Raw genomic sequence first — 7,395 nt, 5'->3', positions numbered from 1 at the left:
TAGGTCTTGCACCCATAATGCATGATGGGTCTAGCACCCATAATGAAGTCTTATTTTATTTGTTAGATTTTGTGAGGACTGTATTAATGAATATTATAATCATCAAGTGCATTCGATATTAAGCATACATATAGTAAGTACTAAGAGAAAATATATATTATTCTGATTTTATAAAAAAAATAGGTACTATTTATGTATATAGTGACTGCTCTGTGTTTCATAAGAATTTAGTTGGTCTGGTTTTATCACTAATTTGACATTTTTGCTTATTTAATTTTTCCTTTCTTATTGATGGAGCACTTATTCTGTGCGAAGTACAGTGGGAAATGCTGGAAACATAAAATGAATAAGACAGTCTTTGCCTAGTGAAAGAGATGAACACATAAACAAATGCCATAAGTGGCTAAATGATTCTGAATAGGAATTTACCACAGGAAAGTTATACATCTTCCTTTTAAGTTCCCAAAACATTTTCTTGCATAGCTATGTGTAACTAAGAATCAGACATCACTAGTCACTGAACACTATGCAAAAGAACAATCATATTCACTTATCACATATAATTTTGATAGAAAAACACACTGTAGCATCACACAAGTTCATAAGATGTTGACACACACGCACACACACACACACACACACACCCCAATGATAAGTACTGAAAGAGATAACTGACCTCAAGGACCTCGCAGTCTAGTGGGACTGCCAAGAAGGAAAGAATAGTATAGGGTAGGGAAGGGCATCACAAGTAGAAAGAACAGCGTATATAAAGACATAAGGTAGGAGAAAGTGTAGGATATCCCTTAAAGTTAGTAGTGTGTACAGCATGCTGTCAACAATATAAGAACTAGAACTACAGAGGAAAATTCCAAGTAAATTTTAAAATACTCAAAGGAAAATGAAAACTTTTAAGTAAAAAGTAGCTTTAATGGAAGTCATTGCTACATGATTATAAATAATGGTCACTTTTTATTTATGTAGTTTCCATATTTTTAAATAATAAGCTTGCATTTTAAAACCAAGGAAAGTTTCTTTTTTTAAAAATAAGTCCCCCAAAAATATATACAAATAAGAACTGGAGAGACCCTGCTGAAAAGGGACAAGGTTGACCTAAAAGCAGTAGCATGGGAATGAAGAAGAATCAGATGTTAGTGTTTTAAAGGATTAACTGAGAACACTATTCTTGATTGAACATAGGGTAAGAGAGGAAGAGCTAGATTACCTGAAGGCTGAATTTTCTTTTCTTTTTTTTTGTTACTTTTTCTTTTTTAAAAGATTTTATTTATTTATTTAACAGAGAGAGACAGTGAGAGAGGGAACACAAGCAGGGGGAGTGGAAGAGGGAGAAGCAGGCTTCCTGCTGAGCAGGGAGCCTGACACTGGGCTCGATCCCAGGACCCTGGGATCATGACCTGAGCCAAAGGCAGACGCTTAACTGACTGAGCCACCCAGGTACCCCTTGGCTGAATTTTCTTTGCACAGTTTGTGAACTTAACTCTAGCTGCTTGTGAAAGTTATTTTTGTTAAAAGTAACACAGTAAGTTATTGGCAGGGCCAGAAAAAGGATTATTCTCCTAATTATAAATTAGTAGCAGAAAGATCAAAGGGCATTTTTTATTGTGCTTCTGAAATCTATCTACCAGTAACTTCTCATTATTTCTTTTTAGTTCTGTCCCTTGGAATATCAAAGAACTCTGGCAATGATAGTTCCAGGAAAGTAACATAATGTTCTAGTTGCTTTCCTTCCATCTTCTCATTTTCACCCTCAGAACAACCTTTCCAAGGAAACTATTATTATCTCCATTTCATTTTTTTTTGTTTTTTATTTTTTTAATTTAAATTCAATCAATTAACATATAATCTATTATTAGTTTCAGAGGTAGAGTTCAGGGATTCATCAGTCTTATATAATACCCAGTGCTCATTACATCAGGTGCCCTCCTTAATGCCCATCAGCCAGTTACCCCATCCACTCACCCCTCTCCCCTCCAGCACCCTCGGTTTGTTTCCAATGATTAAAAGTCTCCTACAGTTTGTCTCCCTCTCTGATTTCGTCTTGTTTTATTTTTCCCTCTCTTCCCCTATGATCCTCTGTTTTGTTTCTTAAATTCCACATATGAGTGAGATAATTGTCTTTCTCTGATTGACTTATTTCACTTAGCATAGTACCCTCTAGTTCCATCCGCATCATTGCAAATGGCAAGTTTTCCCTTTTTTGATGGTTGAGTAATATTCCATTATACATGTATTCATTCCACATCTTCTATATCCATTCATCTGTTGAGGGATATCTGGGCCCCTTCCATAGTTTGGCTATTGTGGACATTGCTGCTATAAACATTGGGGTGCAGGTGCCCCTTCAGATCACTACCTTTGTATCTTTGGGGGTAAATACCTAGTAGTGCAATTGCTGGGTCATAAGGTAGCTCTATTTTCAACTTTTTAAGGAATCTCCATACTGTTTTCCAGAGTGGCTGCACCAGCTTGCATTCCCATATTATCCCCATTTCAAAGGTGGGAATACTGAGACATAGGAGGGCTAAGTCATTTGCCTCAGGTCCCATGACTAGTTACTGGAAGTCTAGGGCTTCAGACCTGGAACAATTCAAATATATGCCAAGATTCAATCCACTGTGGTCAGAATATGACAATACTGACATTTCAGCAGAATTAACAGTTAAGAATTAAAGGTCCTTATTGTGGCCAATTATGATTTTTTTAAAGATAGTTCTTGGTAAGAAGAGTGAATAAAATATTGTAAACAGTATAAAAATAATTTTGGTAAAATATCTAAAATACTCTATTTACTTTTTTTTCTTTCAGTAAATGCAAGTATTACATCCTATAGCAAATTCTACATCATTAATTTCTTTTTTTTTTCATAAATTTTCTGCATTCTATAAAGTATATACCAATTGGCAGACTCTAACCCAAAATGACCATAGATATTTTATGGGTAGAAGTTAGTAAGAGATCCAAAAATTGCAGAAAGGTCTAGAATCATACTTATTGGTTATACTTTCTCCTTCTCAGAGGTGAGTACCCATGACAATGGAAATGGACAACCCTAGTTAAGAAAGTAACTTGTTCAAGAGCTCTGGAGGTGGGGGCACCTGGGTGGCTCAGTCAGTTGGGCATCTGCCTTTGGCTCAGGTCGTGATCTCGGGGTCCTGGGATCAAGCCCCACATCAGGCTCTCTGCTCGGCGGGGAGTCTGCTTCTCCCTCTCACTCTCCCTCTGTGCTATCTCTCTCTCAAATAAATAAATAAAAATTAAAAGACAAAAAAGAGCTCTGGAGGTGAAGGTGGAAGGATTATTTTTTATATGAAATATATCTTGCTCAGTGTTGGCCTACAAGATATACCAAAGCCAATGTGTGGAAATAATACAAGATTTGAGTAAAAGGAGTAACAAAGCTACTAGAATAAGAAGAGTAAACTTAAATTCTGGCCCCAATTCTGCCAATTATTGGCTTTGTAATAGTAATTTATTCATTGCATACATTATGTCAATGGCATTTATAGCAATTGTGTGGGGTTGACTAGTGAGGAATTTTAAATTCAGAGACTGGTCTTTTGTTTTGTTTTTTGTTTTTTTTTTTAAAGATTTTATTTATTTATTTGAGAGAGAGAGAATGAGAGAAAGCACATGAGAGGGGGGAGGGTCAGAGGGAGAAGCAGACTCCCCGCCGAGCAGGGAGCCCGACGCGGGACTCGATCCAGGGACTCCAGGATCATGACCTGAGCCGAAGGCAGTCGCCTAACCAACTGAGCCACCCAGGCGCCCCAGAGACTGGTCTTAAGACCAAGATTACTGTAATAGTGACTAGGGAGCTAGTACTAAAATGTATGTCTTTTGGCTCCTAACATAGTATCTTCTATTGAAAAAGAGGAAAAGAAGCATAAACAATATTTCTTTTAATTTTGGAGACCACTAAATTATTTGATACAAGTCACTACAACCATCCTTTGCCCCAGATGAAAAGGGCACCGTGTATTAGAAGGTCCAGTCTTGCCCTCTTCCAACACTCTCATATGCCCTATTGTGAGGAGTCCAAGGGCCATGAGGATGTTTCAATTTAGAATCCATGCCCTCCTTGTAGACCATGTTCCAGATACTTGGAATTCCGAGTCCACTTCTAGGACCCATGCAGGGCTCTTCACCAGGTCTGTCCTCCCACAGGTGGAAAGTGTCCTCCATGTGTGTACTTCTGGACCCAAGTGGAGGCCAAGAGGCAGCTGGTTGGAGGTGAGGGAATAGCAGGCAATGGATGGAGCCTTCTACAGCATGCATGTTAAGCTGCTTATGCAGTGAGATGATTGTGAGCAAAAAGAAAAGCCAGTCACAGGTCAGCCTCTCCTATTTTGGAAGAGCTCTGATGACCCAGGAGACAGAAAATTCTAAATTTGAGCCCAGCTCTCCAGACATTTATGAAGGTAGAACTATAAAGGTAGAAAGAAAGAACATATTTTAACATTTTTTGGTTCAGTTTATGACTTCCAAAATAATTTATAATGTTTTAAATATTTTAAGTATTAGATATAGAGAGTATGGTAGGGCCTTCATGGAGCAAACCTTTCTAGATACAGAAAGATATAAATATCTAGATTTATGTATAAAGTTAGAGATAAATACATCTATAGAACAAATATAGTACCTACTTTATATAGATACTCTATCACTGGACATATAGGTATGAACAAGACAGACTAGGTTCCTGACCTCTTCTAATGGTATGGATTCCTGGTCTCAAACAGATTAGTCTAGCAGGTGATACAGATGAGACAGGAAAATAAAATGAGCATCAAAATGCAAGTACTGGGTAATGTGGGGAACGGTAGATTAAAAGAGAAGGCAGCAATGTCTGGGAAGTCTTCCTAGATGAAGTAGTAATAATAACAACAACAACAATAATAATACAAAGAATTCTCATGCTAAGAGTAAGATATTTTAACCTAAAATAGATTTTCTTAGGGAACCATATATCTTACTATCCAAATAAGGATAGTTTAACTTTCTAATTTTTAAATAAGACTGAAATGGATGATAAACTTGGGGAACAAAGTTTGCACCATTCATGGATAACCTAACTAAATGTTTTTAATTATTAAAGCACTGTCTTTCTTTGTACAAATGTATACTTACGTTATCTATCACACAATATGCATAAGATACAAAAATATACTAAAATCAAACCAACCTCACGACTTAGTCAGTAGAGCATAATGCAGTCTTTTGTTACAGAAGTGAAACCAGCAGGAGTTCAGATGTTACAAAGTGAGCATGAACTGCACATCTGTCAAGTGGGGTTCTTCCGTAACTCAAGCAGAGTTGCCTTCCTGGGAGAACTCTCCTACCATAAAGAGCCCAAGTAGTAACCTCAAAGAAAACAAGGGGAATACCCAAAACTACACAATAGGCAGAAATCTCTAGCACCTACTGATTACTTGCTTTATGAAGTGAAGGAGGAAGATGATGGAAACAGAGCAATGTGTTTGCGTTTGGGGGCAGAGACGAGTGTGAAAAAGACCAGACAGCTGTGTAATATTGTAAACACATTTTCTAAGTTTTAATGAATTCTAAATGGAATGGATTTTTTTTTCCTTGAGGGGAGAGACAATAAGTATTCTTTAGACAGTAACCATTTCTTTTCCACATAGTTTCATATATTTCCTCAAAAGCTATACATCTTCCTGAAAGTTGGAAGTCTTCTTAAATATTCAGTAATGACTACCAGTTTTCATCCTTTTTATAATACAAATCTTTGCCACAACTGGGGTGCAGTCTTCCATTAGGCTTATTTTTCCAGGGTTGTACTTCCTTGTCATAAACAGCAACAGCTCTGCTGTCCACTAGTTTGTATGTGGTGATTTTCTGATAGTGATGATGCTTTTGCCTTGATTCCTCCAAACTCTCTTTCATCCTGTCCCTCGTGACCATGGTTTGTACCTGACTGCGATTAGGGTACAGTCAATAGACTGAGGAACAAGACATGGAACGTGGGTCTACTGACTGGCTTGTAGGAAAACAGAAAGGATACCTGACTCCAAAAGTTTCTTAAGGAAACAAAAGGGAATCCACAGATCAAATATACTCCGTCTGTCCTTGAACTCCTTCCCACCTATCTCAGAAAAAGAAGCTCTTTCTTTTTTCCCCCGTTGATTGTCTGAAATGCATACCCTTGATTCTCATTTCAGTTCTTAATGATCCCGCTCTGCCGGTTCCCACCCATGCCCCATCCACACAGTGGTCTAGTTTTTCTTCTTTCCTCTCCACTATTTCTTTCCCTCATCCTGGAGCAGGGGTTAGCAGGCATCTTCTGTGAAGGGCTGGATGGGGTAAGTATTTTCAGCTTTGTGGCCTATCTGGTCTCAGCCCAACTTCTCAGCTCTGCTGGGAGCTAGAAGGCAATCACAGACAGTACATGGGTGTGAATGGGTGTGACTGTTCCAATCCTATTTTACTTATGAAAGAAGAGGTCACACTGGATTTGACCTACTGCTATAGTTTGTGACCCTCAGTCTAGATAAATGACCAGGTTTTCCTCATATCCCTTAGAAAATCTCTTACCTTGATTCTTCTTTTCCCCGTAAACTGCTATTCATCTTTATTAAGATGTTTATCAGTGAGGAAAGTTCTTCCATGCTTGCCATATCACTTTCTCATAAGCCATTTTCTCCATAACCCACTCACCAAGCCTTCTGACCCCACACTGTACGGACACTGCTCTCTCATGGATCATCTTTAGCCTCCTAACTGCCTATTTTCTCTCCTAATCCTACTTGATTTCTCTGATGCATGTGCTACAGTTAAACATCTGTCCTTGAAAATCCTTCCTCAAGTGTCTTTTGCAAGAGCATACTCTCCCTCTCTCTCTTTCTCTTTCTATTCTCTAAATGTCCTCCCAGCCCCCATTGTCTACTGCTTAAATGTCAGTTTAACTCAAGAGTTCCATTCTCATCTCCTTCTACACACTTTCTCTCCATTACCATAATTTCAACAAATTCCCATATGCTCATGATTCCCAAACATCCTCAAAGAGCTTTGAATTTTTTCCCATCGAAAGATAGGAACTTCCAGTGTCCAACTCATTGGTTGTACAAGCTAATAAGTTCTCTAAGGAATGAAAAAGTGTAGCAATTCTGTGTCACATGATCCAGGTTGCAATTCTGATTTTGGGGTGGCCCTGGGAAAGTTCCTTAGATTCATGGAATCTATTTCATCATACATAAAAAACAATGATGATCCCTTACTAGGCTTTTGGAGGATTAAATGCAATATATACCCTCAATCTCTTTATTAACTATTTTACAGACACCTCACAAATACTTCTATTTTAATGATGATGTCCTTTTAATGCCCCCTTTCCTTTTCTTCATTCCTCCAAACCTAATT

At 38.0% G+C, this 7,395-nt stretch overlaps 1 protein-coding gene across 7 annotated transcripts in view; it reads left to right on the top strand.

The window, feature by feature from the left end:
• Positions 1-7,395, top strand: part of FIGN (fidgetin, microtubule severing factor) — a 130,257-nt gene that overhangs the window by 97,420 nt on the left and 25,442 nt on the right. The gene's annotated exons all lie outside the window — the stretch shown is intronic.

Source organism: Mirounga angustirostris, unplaced genomic scaffold, assembly GCF_029215605.1.
Source record: "Mirounga angustirostris isolate CCGP_5_RB_7025 unplaced genomic scaffold, mMirAng1.0.hap1 SCAF_3, whole genome shotgun sequence".
NCBI classification, from domain to species: Eukaryota; Metazoa; Chordata; class Mammalia; order Carnivora; family Phocidae; genus Mirounga; species Mirounga angustirostris.
This window is presented reverse-complemented; position numbering and strand designations above follow the sequence as displayed.